Raw genomic sequence first — 19,382 nt, 5'->3', positions numbered from 1 at the left:
AATGCTAGATATAGGAGTGGAAATAGGAAAGGAAGGCTCAACACTAGTAACAAGTGGAACCATTCCTATTTCAGATATAGCTTGAGCCAAACGCTCAACATGTGGATGAGAAAGGTGTGTAAGACCACACAAAATATTAACACCATGTTCATCATTATGTATCACTTTCTTTAAAGTATCAAAAGCAACAATTGTGTCAACATTGTGTTTCTTTTGAATAAGCCAATCATGCATCTTGTCAATCTTAGTAGCAACCTTATGGACTTTTTAAGGAGGAATTATTAAAGCCTCATCATTATCGTGAGATGAATTGGAAGAGTCCTTCTTTGTAGAAGGATTAGCATCATGAGAAACCAAAGTGTCACTGAGGTTTCTAAAGAGAGGAGAAGAGTATTTTGAATCAAAGGAAGTCACAAGCCTACAAATTTCCTAACATGAATAATATAGGTAGGATTTAAGGTAATGAAGTTCACACATAAAGTAGGGCAAGATGAAGATCACACACAAGGAATTTAACCTTAAGGTATTGACTAAATCACAAAGCACAAAATATAATCTAATGAAGGTAAATACATACAACATGTAATTACAAGAGATGTATTTAACCAAATAATGCAAGCTAACTGAAAAACACAATAGAATTCAATAATCTAACTCCAAAATCAAAATAAGGGGATAAGATGCCAGATTCAAAAAAGAGGTGAACACAAAATAGAATGAAAAGGATAGATCTAACACCATAAAAGAAAGAAAGAGTTGTTACAACTGTGTTCACCAAAATCTATAAAGTGAAATGTGAAGTAATAAAATTAGGGGTCAATTACTCTACATTTCATTGGGTTTGTCAACCTTATACCTAAAAGAGAAGTTAAGGAGATTGATCCTTTTAGTTACAACTCTAAGGTGAATAGATCTAAGAAGACTAGTGTTAGCCAAATGATGAAGGAGCACAACATAATCAAAGATCTAATGATTATAGAATTAGAGAAAGAATGCAAGACCCTTAAAACCCTGATGTAGCGAGGATTATGAGTAAAATTAAGACTTTAGGCATCATAAGTAGAAGTGTTAAAATGGAGAAAGCATTGATCTTAGATTGGTTTTGGCAAGTGAGTGTCAACACACTTAAGCTATTTACTTAGTTCATGCCAAACTAGTAATACATGTCGAGCACAACATGTAAAGATTAGACCATGCCAAGTTGCAATAAGTGTTGAGTCACTCGTATGCCGATTCACTCAAGTGCCAAGCGGATAGACCATGTCGAGTGATTCAAGAGCCAAGTAAACAGTGGATGTCGAGTAATGCAAGTGTTGAGTCACAACATAAATAACAGAGCATGCAGAGCATTAGAGACTTCATATGTCAAGTGACACAATTTTGACATATTTGTTTGTAATGGCACAAACAACTGCGTAAACCATTTTTGAGCCGACTAAAGTTTATATTTTGATATTTTGAAGATAAGGACAAATCTATATTTGGATTCCCTATGCAACTAGATGCATCCAATCATAAAATGGGAAGGATTAAGCTGTAGAATGGATGAATCTCAGCCATAGATTCATACCTAACCCTAGCCACCAAAATCTTCTTAGGAGGATGAATCCCTAAACTCTTTATGGACATCTGATCGATGAAGGAGAGTAAAAGGTGCGAAAAAGATAGTTTGCATGTAGAGCATTCAAGGTGACTTAGAAGTTACGAAGAAAGAGTGAATTGCAAAATCAGTTAGAGGAGAATAGAGGATAAAGAAAAGGATACAACATTGAGACATCTAATCGTGAAGGATCTATAAGACATTATTTAGAGGTGATTTGTTATCAGGCAAGCAAGTGTCAATCGTAGGATCTATGCTAAGACATTTTAACAGGTGATTTCACTTAAATCTCTTAATAGAGTAGTCTTAATAGGTTGTATGAAATCCTTTAACATGGTGCTTGCTTAGTTGTAAGTTGAAGTCCTCTAACAAGGCACACTTTTAACAGGGTGTTGAAATCCTCTAACAAGGTGAGACCTAACAGTCTTTGTAAGCCTCTAACAAGGCAGACCTTTCACAGGGTAGATCATGTTTCATGGTCAAATATTGTAACCTTCAGTGGATACACTTTATTATTGTAGTAGTGAAGATTTGTGGGTGTCATCCTCACCCCAATTTTACCTTCTCACTTGGAGGGTTTCTAGGTAATCATATCTGGTGTTATGTGTGTGAATGCTTACATGGTTATATGATTTAGATGCATATGGTTTACATGTTATTTCAGCTTACTTATTGAATGCATGTGATGAATGTGTGGTGAAATTTTTATGGGCCCAAATTTAAACTACTGATTCGTAACCCCCCCCCCCAAGAAGTTTACCTTTCCTCTTGTAATTCCAACAATTGGTATTAGAGCTTTGTTCTCTAAAAGGGAAACTTTGTAGCTTTGAGGAAAGATCTTGAAATGAAAGTCTACAAGTTGGGAAAGAATATTGAAAAATAGGAGATTGAAATACATCTCATACTACATCAACTGAATGAGGCAAGAGAGGAACTAAAGAAATCCTCGAAGAGAAGGAAGGAGATTGCTATTGTAGAAAATAACACATTATACAAAGAGATAGACACTACCAAGCTATTTGTAGATGGTGACTCCAATGAATTTGATGCAACAGTTGCAGATCTAATGAAAAAGAATAGACTCCAAGCTGAGGAGATCAAAAATCTCAAGATAGATCAAGAATCACAAGCTATACTGTTATGTGAGGTGATTGAGCAAAAGAAGAAAATTGTGGAAGACAAAGCCATGATTGAAGAAGAAGAAAGAATTCTGGCCAATATATTGGAAGAGAATTCAACGGAGCTAACCAAGATTTCCATCATGCAATTGGATACCCTAAGTCAAATGATGAATCCAACTACGAACTAAATGTCAAGGACATTGAGATGACTACATTGAAGTTGTAGAATGAACAATTGCAAAATGATCTAAAGAGAGAAAAGGATTTTTCTAAAAGTTTCAACAAACCAAATGAAGCCATCAAATACTTTGAGCAACTATTGAGATCCCCTAGATCTAACAATGATACATCAAGACTGGGCTACAAAAGCACTGAAGAAGGAGAATCATCCAAAGTTGCAGAAGAAAGTAACATCAAAGGTAAGAACTCCAAACCTACTTGTCATAATTGTGGTAAGAAAGGACATACTGCTAATATATGAAGGAGCAAAACTACAAATCAGAATGTCAAGCCTGAGAGCATGACTCATTGTCACAAGTGCAACAAGCAAGGTCATCAGGCACATGAATGCAAAACCAAGACCATGCATACACAAAGATTTGAAGGATCCTACTACAATTGTTAGAAGTATTGACATAGAGCTTTTGAATGTAGATTCAAATCCATGTGGTCATCAAAAGCAAACAAAGGTAAAAAATAATGGGAACTCTTACAATCGGGATTATAATACAAGATATAGTTGTCGTTATTGTCAAGAATATGGACATATTCCTTAAAATTTTATTAGGACACACTTTAGTGGCAATTACAAAAGATGGTTAAGTCAAACTACATGTTTTAGCTATTTGAAGATTGGTCACATCAGTAAACATTGTCCAACTAGGTCAAAGGCACCAAGTTGTGAATTCGATAAAGGTAAAGGCAAGATAGATGTTGAACACATCAGAGGTGAGATAAACAAGACATGGAAAAAGAAAGATGTTTGCAGCGCATCAAATGGAGAAGGGATCACTTCATCCAATGGGTCAGGTGATCACACCTCATCAAACTAGGCAAACAAGAGATATGTGGGACTAATATTTAAAGGTTATATCATACATCAGTTCCAAAAGGATATAGTATTGAAAAGAATACATTAGCATGAATAAAGATGCAAGATGTTAGAAATTCAAGACAAATATTTAAGTTTATCATGTTGTTTCCCAAAATGAAAAGTTTCCTATATGTGTCGAGTGGAATTCTAGTTGATGCCGAGTTGTCAGACTAGGTAGTTGATGCTAAGCTCGTAGTAGCTACTGAGAGATAGAAATGTCAATGGATGCCGAATGAACCTAAAATTGGTTATTGTTGAGCTTATAACTGTGTAAGCACTTAGCATTAAATGCAAGGTTTTCAAAGGGTATATGATCAATTTGAGCGCATTTTTCATCATTTCAAAATTGAGAAAGAGTGAGAGGAGCTAGGAGCAACCTAAAATTTGTTGGAAGTGATTGCAGAAGATTTGTCTAGAGATTCATCACCAGTTCATCAGATTTTCTAAGGTATTTATCAAAAGTTGAGCTATGTAGTTTAAATTTTCATAAACCCTAGCTTATCACAATGGCATCAAGTTTGAAAAATGTTGAAGGGAAAGAAGTTTTAAATGTTCAGCTAGTCAATAATGAAGTTAAGTAGCCTATATTTAATGCCATTCCTGATATCACCTATAAACAAGACCCTTCTGGCACATTGTCAATGATCCCACCAAATGTGATAATGGTGCAAGATGTGAGGAAATGTTACAACTGCAAATATAGGAAGCATCAGAGACATGGAAATAAGGGGTGCGTACAATAGATTGTGTGAAAATGGTGTTTTGAAGGAAGAATACAAAATTGTTGAGAAAAAAGGTGTAACACAAGCCTTAGGTTTTCCAAATGTATTTAAAAATGAGTGAATACAAATTGTGTTGAGTTCCATTCATGATGGTTCCTTGTAGTTGGAAGGAGGACCAATCAAAATAACCAAGAGAATAATTCATAGGGTTACTAGCTATCCAGCCCTAGATCGACCCAAGACACTTATAAGTGATTCCAAGAAAGTGATTAAAACTGGAGCAGTCTAGAATAAAAGAGGTATGACTATAGATACAATCATAGATCCTCTTATCAATTTTTCTATAAGGGTAATCTCACACAAATTTTATCAATCCAATAAATTGAAGAGTGTACCCTGCATAGCTGTGGATGTTGGTTATAAGATTGTTAAGAAAGATCATACATATGATCTAGCAGAACTTTATCTACAACAACTTATGGAGAACCTTGGAGCAATAAGGAAAACCAAGAGTGTACAATGCAAGTTTGGTTCTATACTAGTTTGCATATTCTTTTATGTACAGAACACATTTTCCTCATTTGGAAAATTAGGATGGAAGACTAATAGATCAGTTACAGTATAGATAGGTTATTACATTGAGCAACTAGGAGAAAACTTTGAATCCATAATGACTAGTTACTTTGAAGATTTGAAGAAGTCAATGAAGCCGAGACTCAGGATTCTAGTTTCCTTAGTTGAGAAACATTATAATGATGCATGTTTTCTTGTTTATGTTGACTACACATTTGTGCAAGCTACCACACCGAGGGTGAGATGGTTTAGACCCTTAGGTTATGAGGTAAATGTAGATGAAGCCTCATTAGCCATAACAACCCTACTTTTAGAGGAAGTAGATAAGACTGCTAAAGTTTTTGAAAATTATGAGATGGTGAAATCAAAGATTTCCATGGAATTGAAGATTGCCTCCACAATCAAGAAAAATGACAAGTTGATAAAGAAGTTAAAAGAAAAATTTGGAGAAGGTGTCGAGGAGGAAGAGGAAGAATATGAAGAAGATGAAGAGGAGGAACAAACACAAGCTCATGAACCTCTAGATTTAACTCAAGGGTTGGGAAAATACAAAGAAAGGGAGGTGACTAAATGTGTCGAGGGAGAAGAAGTCGAGGAAGCATCTATTCCTATCGAGACACAAAAGAGGAAAGCCAAGGCACAGCCTGTAGGAAGGGCAAATAAAATTATAAAACCAAGTCAACCGAAGCCTATTATACCTACTACAAGGGCCACTACATGTGAAACTACCCAAAAGGCTAAGGAGAAGATCAAAAAAATAGAGCAATGTGGATAGCAGTAGAAAAGACAAAGAAGCAAGATGATGACAAGGCAACAATTGAGCAACAGTAAGAAGAATAGAGTGTGCATGACACACAATTGCCGAGTGTCAGTCCTCCCCATGACACAAACAAAACCACTGAAACTATAATTGTTAAGGATGTCTTTGATCCATCAGTTTAGAATATCAATCCTCTCATTGTAGAAGATTTAAAGAAGATTTTAGATCAATCTACTTTGCAAGCAAAAATATGTGGTAATCCTATTTTGGTTGGTGTAGAAGAATTGCAAAAGGTAGTAACTAATGTCACAAGGGAAAAGGCGAATCCACAAGAACCACCTTCCATCATCCTTTCAATTACTCTTGTACAACCATTGATCCAAATGACAGTAGATACATCTACTAAGGTTTGTACAATTGAAAAGAAAGCAAAAGAGAAAGACACAATTGTAGGAGAATAGAAGGAAACAGGACAAATAGATTCATCTGTACCTACAACACAAGAACAAGGTGCAAGCCAAGTCATAGTAATAGACTAGGGCAAGCCTAAAGAGATAGAAACAAAGGTGAAGGAATGAGTGGCCATCCAAGCATTGGTAGCCTTATCAACATCTGACACTCCTTCTACACAAACTCTTTAGAGGGCGAGCATAGATGCTACTCCATTGTAGATGTCAGTGCCAAGCCTAAGCTCATCAAAGGTTGAAAAGGTAATACATTATGGAGACATAAGCCTTGATGAAGAAATTGTTATTCCAAAGTATGATTATGATACTATGACTTTGGAACAAATAGGCATTTTACAACAAGCCTTAAGAAGGAAAAAGCATCAGGAAATGCTTAGGAGAGAACACAGGTAGAAGCAAGCACTTCAAGACATCAATGATATCTTTCTAGATGCATTTAGCCTGCCAACTCCTGAAGAGACCAAGCCACTAATAGAACAACTAACAGATATAGTGGAGAAGATCAATAATGAAGACTTGGATACAAATGTAAAACTATTGGAATGGTCTGAAAAGAAGTTTCAAAGCAAAGTAAATGAGAAAATATCTAGTGAGATAGCACTACAACAAGTTGCATTAGCAACCAAGGTTGAGGATGTGAAGAAGGTACTTGAAAATATATTCTCACTATACACAAAATTATGCAATCCTACACTCTTCACCCAAGAGACCAGAAGTCACATTCTAAGCCTGGAATGCCAAATTTCTGCATCAAGTACAAGACTACCTACAAATCCAGCTTAGAGCGAGAAGCATTTTAGAACATTGCTTCAGACACAAAGTGAGTTAGCTATCTTAACAACATACAAGACTAATATTAGAGCCAAACTAACGAGTATTCAGGATATCCTCACCCCACATATGGAGATAATGCACAAGGAACTATGCTATGTTGAAACCCTATTGAAGAAAAACCCCAATCTTTCTACTCTAGATGGTCTAGTACACCTTGCTGTCGAGCTTGCAATCCAAAATAAGTCATTGGATGTTGCATGTGATAACTGGGATGTAGCTCTAAGGATAATAATGGATGTCCATAAATCTTTTTTGGACAAACACACCATAAGTGTATAACCCATTTGACATAAGTGTCAAAAAGGGGGAAACATCATAAAGGGGGAGCATAGCAACAGAGGAGAATAAGAACAAAGGGAGAGATATACATTTTTGGGGAGAAACCAACAAACAAATATAGATATTAGCTAAGAGAGAGCATATTAGATGAAAGAGTATTAGATGTAGTGCATTAAAGTCAAAGTGTATCAGTAGAGAGACATTTACTCATAAAGGAGCACATAGTTTGGATACAAAATAGACACATTAACTCGGGGGGGTTATAAAATTTTGAGGCATACAAGTTATTGAAAATTTTGAAATTTTGTATATAAGTTGTATCATGGATATGTTATGCTCAAGAGACTAAGGATGATATTGCATATTCAAGTGTTTTTGACACTCATGTCAAAGGGGGAGATTGTTGATCTCAGATTGGTTTTCACAAGTGAGTGTCAACATACTTAAGCTATTTACTTAGTTCATGTTGAACTAGTAATACATGTAGAGCACATGTAAATATTAGACCATGTCGAGTTGCAATAAGTGTCAAGTCACTCATATGCTGAGTCACTCAAGTGTCGAGCAGATAGACCATGTTGAGTTATTTAGGAGCCGAGTAAACAATGGATGCCGAGTAATGCAGGTGTTGCATTACAACATAAATAACAGAGCATTTTGAGCATCAGGGACTTCATATGTCGAGTGAGACAATTTTAACATATTTGTTTGTAATGGCACAAACAACTATGTAAACCATTTTTAAGCTAACTTAAGTTTATATTTTGAAGATAAGTATGAATCTATATTTGGATTCCCTATGTAATTACATGCAGCCAATCAGAAAATGGGAAGGATTAAGTGACAAAATGGATGAATCTCAGTCATAGATTCATACGTAACCCTAAGCCACCAAAGTCTTCTTAAGGAGGATGAAGCCCTAAACTCTTTATGGACATTTGATCGATCAAGGAGAGTTAAAGGTGTGAAAAAGATAGTTTGTATGCAGAGCATTCAAGGTGACTTTGAAGTTATGAAGAAAGAGTGAATTGCAGAATCAGTTAGAGAAGAACAGAGGATAAAGAAAAGGATACAACATTAAGACATCTAATTGTGAAGGATCTATAAGACATTGTTTAGAGGTGATCTATGATCAAACAAGCAAGTGCCAATTGCAGGATCTATGCTGAGACATTTTAATAGGTGATTTCAATTAAATCTCTTAACAGAGTAACCCTAACAGGCTATATGAAATGCTTTAACAAGGTGCTTACTTAGTTGTGAGTTGAAGTCCATTAACAAGGCACACTTCTAATAGGGTTTTGAAATCCTCTAACAAGGTGAGACCTAACATTATTAGTAAGCCTTTAATAGGGCATACCTTTCACAGGGTAGATTATGTTTCATGGTCAAACATTGTGACCTTTATTGAATACACTTTATTACTACACTAGTGAAGATTTGTGGGTGTCATCCCCGCCCTAGTTTTACCTTCTCACTTGGAGGGTTTCTGGGTAATCATATATAGTGTTATGTGTGCGAATGCTTACATGGTTATATGATTTAGATACATATGGTTTACATGTTATTTCAACTTACTTGTTGAATACATGTGATGAATGAATGTATGGTGAAAGTTTTATGGGTCCAAGTTTAAACTACCGATTCACACCCCCCCCCCCCCCCCAAATTAGAATTTTACCTTTCCTCTTGTAATTCCAACATAAAGAAAATAAAGGACTTACGTTGAAGAGTGAGGTAGAATATTTGAGCTATTTTTTGGTCTCTGTGTAACCCCAAACAATAATTTGTCTAAGCCTCGAACTTCAAACAATGAGATCTTTAAATCTCATAAATATTTCATCTTTCTAGCAGAGTCAACCGAAGGAAAAAAAAGGATGACCTAAGATAGCAGAGTAAACTTGGAAGGGACGCAAAGCATATATGCTTCATAGTGTCTAAATGCAGAACAATTTCTAAATCTCTAGCATTTTACAAAAAGGATTTATGAATCTGCACTCTATTTTTCTTTATGAGATCTGAAACCAGCAAGAAAGATGTTTTTTTTTTGGTGATGGGTGGGACGGGGGGGGGGGGGGGGGCGCAGTTGCCTTGGTTAAATCCCAATTTAGGAATTAACATTGAAATTGAAATGGTGGAAATGTAAAGTAAATTCACAAATTCACCTTATAGTATTAGGATTTCTAAAATAAAATGCAATAAGCTCACTTTATAGATTGAATTAACTAAGAAGATGTGAAGGATGCATATTGAAGTCCTCTCTTGATGAAAAGATCCTCTATCATCAATGCATGAATCTATATATTGAAAAGTTGTAGCATGATTGATAAATTCCCTAATTGAACTCCTTGAATCTCCTTGAAAACACCTTGAATGCAAGAGATAAACTCTCTAATGGTTTGCAAAAGGATCTCCTTGAATGCTCTTGAATATTTATTAAATGTGTAAGTGTTTGAATGTGTATGATATGTGCTTGGATACTTGTGGATGGATTGTGCCTGTAAATAATGTATGCAAAATGAGGCAAATGAATTAGTTTATAAAGGACTTGGAACAAACTTTTTCTTGTTGACCGGCTAGATTACAATTAATGCTCCAAATCAACCTGATACAGGACCCAAGAAGGAGACCCAAAAAAATGTGTTCCTTGTAGGGATGCAATGCATCCCTACTATCCACATCCCAAAATATTAGGGAATCCCTCAATGTCCTAGAATAGGTCTCAAGTTCGATAAATTAGGTACAAATTCTAAGAAAACCTAGTTTTAGAGTTTTTTTTTTTTTTTGAGTGATTAGAGGAAGGGAAGGGAGGATTCAAGTGAATAGATCCTACCTCAAGCATTGTGCCATGAAAGAGGAAAAACAAGGAGGATCTATTAGGTCCTGCCCCAATTATATCTAGAAGAAATAAATAGAGATGAGAAGAAAGATGAAAATACAAATTAAATGCAAGCCTCTCACTAAATAAGTACTAAATTGTCATTAAATTAAAATCATTCCAATTTAAGATGTTACACTTCCTTAAAAATTCTAAGATCTTATTTATATCCTTAAAACCACTGTTGTTCAAAAAAAATTCAAGATGAAAACTCTTGTTCTAAAGAAACTTTGTCTCCTCGAATCTTACCAAGCTTTGTGCACCATCACTAAGAATTCCTAAAACTTGTAATAAAGATAAGATTATGGGAGGATTTCTTTCATTGTTATCCAAGCTTTCCATCTTTATGACTTTAACTTTCTTGGAAGGTTCAATATTTTTACAATGTTGAGATATACCTAGTTAATTCTCTATGTTATCTTTACTAAAATACTTGGGAACTAGGTTCGATGCTACGTAGTAATGACTTGATGTCCCTAGAGCCCTATTTCAGATTTCCTCTCCTTGGTTCTATACAAATGTCAATACTTGATAGTGTTTGGATATATTTCCTTAGAAAGAAAATTTACTTTCATTTCCAATATTACTCATTCCAATTATTTTTCTTTCTTATCCTTAATACAATTTTCTACTTGGTGACACACCTCTTTGTGTATTTTATGAATCTCAACAATATTTTCCACTTTAAGTACTTGTTGTTGGACACCATCATATAACCAAATTTGAATAACATGAGGTAATGAGAGGTAGGACTTCCAAATAATATGGGTTCTTACATACATACTATGATCTCTCCATTCTATCACCTCATTAGCTTTTATAAATTTTCTCAATTTATTTACAATGATTTCTAGGGCTTTTATCTCCTAGTATTCTCATGGGAGGTTGTAGAGTCCATTCAAATAAGAAATTCATCTATCAAATCCTTTACCAAGTTAATTTGTGGTGACCACTCATTGATGAAAAACCTATCATACTCATAAATAAATCATCATTGAGTAGGATCCATTGCTTTTCACAAAAAAACTAAGAAAAATCCATTCTTAAGGCTTTGAGTATAAAGTTCTTACTATATTTCTCATTACACCATTTTGCAACAAACAAAAATGCTACCCAATCCCCTTCCCATCTCATAAAAGACCTTTTCCTTATACATTTTTACAACCTCTCTCCAATTCTCATCCTCCACTCATATTGTAATCATAGTTATGTGTCATTTTTATCTTGTGTTGTTACTACATATCTATTGGATATTTTCTTTTTGGCTACCACATCTTCCCTTTTAAGCCTTTTGAGCCTCCTCCTAGCCCATGATGAGGAGCTTCCTTTCACAAGAGCTCACTGGCTCCATAGAGGCTACCTATGGCCTCTTAGGGTTCTTTCTCACACCCTACTCTAGGGAATCACACACTAGGTTCCCTTCCTCCAAGAAAACTCCCCAACAATTTTAGTTTACCTTCTCTCCTTCCCTTTCTTTACACTAGGCAAAATTAAGCCTATAAGAGAAAATACCATCACAATGTGCATTCTAGGTTCAGACTAAGCTCAAGCTCTCTTAATGAGTTCTTTGACCCATTCCCCAACATTCCACATCATTCTTTTAGGTCCATCACACCCACAACTTCAAATTGCTCAAATTGGCCTTGTAGCCCTAAGAGCCCCAATTAGCCCTCCTAAAACCAAGGGTTTAGCTTTTCCTCCCAAAAACCCTTAATAAGGCCAACTAGTATCTAAAGGACTTTGTATCCTATGGACCTAAGCTAAAGGATTTTAGTGGTCTTAGGTCACAATACTGTCTGTATAGTACGGTTTCTAAAAAACCCTATTTTGAGGGTTTCTAAGGTAAAAATAATGTCTATCTTCTTTCAATGTGTCCCCCTTCACTTCCTACCTCCTTATTTGAATCTAACACCCTTAGTACCCTACTCTTGCCTTACCTTATAGATATTGACTCACACCAATCCCTTGTTCACTTCTGCACTTCTTTACAAGCATACATTGCGCCTTGCCAAGCTCTACTAGCTTGCCTAGGGCTCACTTGTATACATGGCCAATTGCCTTGCACAAACCCCAACTTCCATATTTATAACCTATACAAAGGCTATTGCCTAATTTCTAAAGGCCATGAGAATTTGATGGTGGAAGTTCAAGCCATAGCCATTTCTATGCTAACAACTCAAAACTAGATAGTAATATCCCACAAAACAAATGATTTTCTAAACCTAAAAAAATGAAACTCTTGAATCCAAACAACTATACACAATTTAAAACCATGATCCAAGGAAGCCAAATCAATAAAGATAGTAACACAACCAAATCCTCTAATTCATTAGTTCACAAAAAATTGCTTCAATGCTCGTATAATGTTGTACCAATAGATGTTGTCTGTACATCCAAGTATCCAACCCCTGGAACTGGATTGAGGGATGTTTAAATAGTTCTATCCCTACTCCTTGGTCATTGAACCAATCCTTAACTACTTCAAGTAGTTCATTTCTAAAAACTTCCTGAAAAAGTTGCCTAGCAACTTTGCAAAATTGAAATGTTGTCAATGAGCAACTTTTGACAACTTTTGCAAATATTGCAAACCAAGACTCCAACCTTCACTAGTTTGGTCCCAAACCTTCCCACATGGATTCATATCATCAAATGACAACTTTGCACCTCCTTTAACCACTCTTTGGGTCTTTACACATCATTTTCCTAGTTTAAGCACTTTGAGCAACTTTTTGCCCCTTATGACCTACTTGACAACTTTCAACTCCTAGGCTCAAATCAAACAAAATAACTTATGTACACTCACATTGGGACTCTCCAGGTAGTCCTTATTGTTTCCATGGTTGGTTAGACCATGTACAAACCAAAATGTCTTCAGGGTTTTACCTTCGCCTGAGTGTTCCTGCACCAACCCAGTGGAAATCTCACAAAACACCACTTGTTCTGAGAGGATTGATTATGCCCTAGAATGTTCAGTTGTTTGAAGTGTTCATTTTGAGAGAATGATTATTTTGATATGTAGTTCATCCCATGATCTTCTCGGTGACTACCATGCACTATTTTTGGAACTCCTCTACTCTCGAGTGATCAACGATTAGGGGGATGAGGCATCCCAAAATCTCTAAAACCTTAGTCCCCTTTATGTATCATGCTCCATTGTTATATTTAGGATGTATTATTTGTGTTGAAAAGGGCAAAAATGAAAGCTTTGCATTTTATGTAGTAAGCTAAACTAGTGTAATAGAAAGTAAAACTTTATAATAATGTTTAAACTTGAAATAAAGAAAAAAATGACAATAACACCAATCTTTCACACACAAGGATACATGATTAAAATATAATAGAGTTTAAGTGAATTCCTCAAATGTAACATTTAATGTCACTGCATTCCATCTTTTGTTGCAATTTGATGTATGAAGTTGTGGAGAGTCTATTTTGGCATTCAAATGCAATATTATATATCATTACATTCCCTACTTGTTTTACGATTTAACATATGTTGTGGTAGAGAATTTAGTTTTCTGTAAAGATTTTGAATGTAGTATATTATATTTGTATTAAATTATTTATGAAGACTCCCTTTATAAATGAAATGAAAAAAATTAGATTAAATTGAAACACTAATTTTAAGGTACAATAAAATTATTTTATTAATAAAATAAATGACATAAATAAAATAAATGTTACTAAGGTTTCAAATAAAAAAAGAGAAGTAAACAGTGTAAATACATGCTAATCAAATATTTCTAAATTAAAAAATAAATAAATCATTTAAATAATTAAAATGAATAAAAAGTAAAAATAGAATAATTATTGAATTAATTTAAAAACTCATTTTAAAAAAGTTAATAATTAGAAAATATAAGATATTTATTATATTAAATTTTTTATATAGCAAAATTAACTTCTTAAGTAATCTAATTGTCAAATTAAAAAATCAACAAATCAATCAAATAGTCATAATTTTTACAAATTATATTCACAAACTCAACTTTGGCTATACATTTTTTACCATCAAACTTAAATTTAATCCATCCACTAGTTTCAACTTTACTTGAAATTATGTCAATTCCAAAACTACAATTATAATATTCGCTAAATTGAGCTTATAAATGTGTTTTTTTGCCCACGTTTGTTTAATAGTTGATAAGTAGGAGATAATTTCCACAATAAGTCCAATTGTGATATCGCTATTAAGATTCAACTCTATAGGTTTTTAAGTCAAACTCATTGAGCCATGTTTCATGAGTAGTGGTTCATATGAATCCATCTCTTATGAGAATGAATGAAATGCTTGACACTAATTGGATCTTGGTGACCCTTACAAAGGTGAAGCAACTCAAGCATGCTTAATAGAAAAGTTTCCTCTATGATTAAACCCACTCTACTTTCAACCCCATTTGTAAAAATTTTACCAAGTGATGTGCCTTATGAACCATTCATTAGGAAGCCCCTTAAGCTCATCAATTGATAAGTAGGAGACATTTTTCATATCAAGTCAAATTGTGATATTGCTATCAGGATTCAACTGTGTAGTTTTTCAAGTCAAACTCATCGACCCATGTTTCATGAGTAATGATTGACATGAACCTATCTCTCAGGAGAATGAATGAAACACTTATCACTCATTGGATCTAGGTGATTTTTACAAAGATTAAGCACTAGAACTTCATGAGAGGTCACCCATCCCAGTTTTACTCTAGCTGAGCGCACTTAACTACTGAGTTTCCTCCATGGTTAAACCCACTCTACTTGTAACCCCATTTTCAAATCCTTCACTGAGTGTTGCACTTTATAATCCATTCATTAAGAAACCCCTTAATCTCATCAATTGATAAGTAGGAGATAGTTTCCACAATAATTCAAATTATGATGTTGCTACTAGGATTCAATTATGTAGTTTTTTAAGTCAAACTCATTGATCCATGTTTCATGAGTAGTAGTTCACATGAACCCATATCTCATGGGAATGAATGAAACACTTAGAAATTATTGAATCTAGGATATTCTTACAAGCGTGAAGCACGAAGAGTGGGTTTAACCGTGTAAGAATATCCATAGTTAAGCACACTCAAGTTGGAGTAGTACTGAGATGAGTGACCTTTTGGGAAGTCTTGATGGTTCACCTCTATGAGCATCACCTAGATCCAATGAGTGATAAATGTTTCATTCATTCCTATGAGATATGATTTCATGTGAACTACTGCACATGAAACATGGGTCAATGAGTTTGACTTGAAAAACTACAAAATTGATTCCTAATAGCAACCTTCAATTTGATGTTGATCCCACAATACAACATTATTAGCACAGTGTTAAGTGACACAAATAAAAATATGATTTTTATTTATTTTTAATTTCAAAATATATTATTATCTAAGGACTAAAAACCCTTGAGATACTCTTTCTTTTATTGAATATAAGTAAAAATAGCTACCCATCCAAATGAAAATGAATTAACAAAATATAACTAGCTAATTGTTAAATGGTAATTCCATTCTCATGAAAAGATCTTAACTATTAATAGAAAGAATTAAACTGCATTTTTGATGAACTAGTAAGAATGATTATAATATATTAACTAACTATGGTACATATGATATGTAAAATACTAAAATCTAATTGCAATCCTAACTACCATTTCATATGAACATCAATGTAATTTCATAAAAGATAATGGTGAAAATGAGATAAAGCAATAACTAAAAGAAATAAAGAATTACCAGCAAGATCTAGATCACACCACATTAAGAGAAGTAGAAAATGGTATGCACAGTGCATAGTTTAGGCATTTAGAGGAGAGGAAAAGCATTGATAGAGGCTTAACCTCCCAACCACAAACCTAGTGTAATCCTCACTCATTCTCTATTGAGAATGACCCTACCTTGCATGGGATAAGGCACATGTACACCATCTCTTCTTTTCACCTAAGCAACCTAGTATTAGAATTCTCAACTACACAATTGACTAGACTGGTGGCACATCCCAACAACCTATCCATCCAACTAAGAGTTATCCTACCTCTGGTGATCATAGCAACATCAGTCACCACTAAACCTACCCTAGTCAAGGATTTCCAAAGGACACTATATGCTTGATCACCTACCGCTCAATTTGATAGACCTAACTAATAACCAGTTTCCATTATGAGATGACTAGATTCACTAATTTCAATTATTCACAATTTCTTCATAGTTCTAATATAGCTTTCTATCTATTTATGTTTATTAGACTGCCCATATCATATAGAATACACTACTCATCTTCGCTATTCTTGGCTATCCTTGATGATCTCTGGTGTGTTTTTCCATCTTCCATTATCAAATAGTAATCTATGTAAAGGAATTGTTAGGGTTAATGTTCCGACAATAGTTAATAAATCATTACTAATTGTTGTACATATGGCAAAGCATGTTTGAGTTGTTGGCAACATAAGTTAAGTTTAGGTGTAAGTGTTATAAAGCTTTAGTTTGAAACTATAACTAGTTGTAGATCTGTCTTTCATGTCTAATTAGATGTCAAGAGTCATTTACCTGCCCATTTTAATGTGTGTGTGTCTTGACAATCACGAAGTAGTTTGTTTTATCTATTTCCATTCATTTAGGAATGTTGGTGGGTCAATCTATTGTATAAACATGCATCTATTATTTAATAAAATCAAGTTTAAGGTTCCTTCTTTCTTTGCTTTTTAATATGCTATCAGTTTTACATTATCTTTGTTTTTAATATGGTATCAGAGCCACCTTTGTCTCAAAAGAAGTTGTTTATGTGAGAATGTAAGTTTGGTGTTATTGTAGATTTTGTTGATGTGCAGCGTTGGAAGATATCTTCTTATTTTGTTGTTGTAGAAATTATGGAAAATAGATATGCCTCTAGAAAATTATAATCAACAAATTTTTCACACATGGAAAGTGAAATTGCAAATGCAATTGATGAATAAAAGTTTGTGGGGCATAGTTAATGGAACTGAAATAGTACCTATGTATGCTAAAATAAAGATTAATTAGGAAATTAGAGATGAGAAAGACAACTCTATTATTGGTCTTGCTCTTTCAGATTCAAAAATACATCACGTCGATTTAGATAAATCATCTAAAGAAATTTGGGATGAAGTAACTAAGCAGTTTGGAGTAGAAGAAACAAATGAAGTTTTTTTCTTTAAAGTTGCAGTAATTTAGATTAAAAATGTTGGATGAAATTACTATGTCTAACCACATTAGTTATCCAAGATCTCTCATCAAACAATTAGCAAAACTTGTTGTTGTAATTGATAAAGATATTTTAAAGCTATCTTGATAAATAGTTTATCTTTGAAATATATAAATGTTATTTTTACTCTTAGTCAAATGCTTTCACAGACCTTAGAAGGTGTGATTTTAGTAATCTTGGTTAAAGAAAAAAGAAAAATTACAAGGGATTCAGGAGAAGATACTCAACTCAATCAAGGATTATACTCTAAGGAAATTATGGGAAGAGAATGGATGGTAATAATAAAATTAAATATTTCTATTGTAAAAAGATAGGGTATACTGCAATCAAATCGAAAACTCGCGCAAATGACCTTCTCAAAGGTAAAATTATTGAATAAGTAAATATAGTTGTTCATGCGGAACTTGATATTGTTAGTGATGATGACATCATTGAGAATAAACTTATTTTATTTTGAAGTGGTATATACTTTAAAGATAGGAAAGGATTGAGTAGAGGCTAGATGGATGCTCAATAGTATGAGGTGCTAACAAATTGGAGAAACAATACCTCATTGGGGTTATGAGACATACATGTGGGGATTGGTGTCCAATAGTTCAAGTTTATGAGACATTTCATGTGCAAATGGTATCCAAAGGCATTCAGAGCTTGGATGCTAGTTGCATGACTATACCAACATCTGGGGAGCAACTCGAGGAAGTCTTACTGATCTATGAACTATTTCTCAAAGAATAATTCTACATAATGTTTTGTTTTTGTTGTCACATTATGTGGGGGTGATGGAGTTAACGTTCCAATAGCAGTGAATAAATCATAACTTATTGTTGCATATGTGGCAAACCATGTTTGAGTTGCTAGCAATATTAGTTAAGTTCAGGCATAAGTGTTATAAAGTTTTAGTTTGAAATTATAACTAGTTGTAGATTTGTCTCTCATGTGTAGTTAGCTGTCAAGAGTCATCTAATTGCCCATTTTACTATCTATTGTCAATCACGAAATAGTTTTTTGTCACTATATCTACCATTTAGCAATGTTGGTGGGTCAATCTATTGTATAAATATGCATATATTATTCAATTACATTAAGCTAGAAGTTCCTTCTTTCTTTGTTTTTTAATATGCTACTAGTTGTATAGTATTTATATTTTTAATAGGAATTTCTTACTGCAACCATAACTTAGAAAAAAAGGAAGACCATGATTTATGTGTGCTCATATTTATTTTCTACCGTGGACAAAATTTCATAAATCTCAAGGACATATACATTTGTCGTCTCTATATTTTTGGGAACTGTAGATGGTATGAACAACCGATTCTTCATGTCACTAATAAATAAGTTTTCAGAAACAAAATATTATAAAACATAGGCCTTTATTGACCTATGGTGCTCTTGACACAACTGACATAATAGTTTCATTCTAGTTGGTGCAAAATTTTCACATTGCAATCAAGGTCCATTAGGACTGTCTTGAGTAAGTTGTGAAAAATTATCTATTGTCCATTATCATGTAAATGAAATAAACAAACTCAAGGAAAAATGACTTGAATAAATGGTCTTTGGATTGTAGATCGCTTGCTTTAATCACTGACTAATGAACTCCAATAAAATTCTTCACTGGTATTATAGTTCTACATTCGCTAATTGGGTATGATAATGTATTTTGAAAGGATCATGTAATTTCAAATTTGACAATAATAATGAATGATCTGTGAGAAGCCCATGATCAACTGCAATTGGTAAATATAATGAAAAATGATCAATTAACATAGGAAATAATGAGTAAACAAATGGAGATACATTTGCATGAAGAACACGGTGAAAGAGACATGATCTACATGTTACTATCTTG

This window comes from Cupressus sempervirens, chromosome 3, assembly GCF_028749045.1.
Source record: "Cupressus sempervirens isolate cs-2001-9-10 chromosome 3, ASM2874904v1, whole genome shotgun sequence".
Classification (NCBI taxonomy): Eukaryota; Viridiplantae; Streptophyta; class Pinopsida; order Cupressales; family Cupressaceae; genus Cupressus; species Cupressus sempervirens.
Note: the sequence above shows the minus strand (reverse complement) of the source record.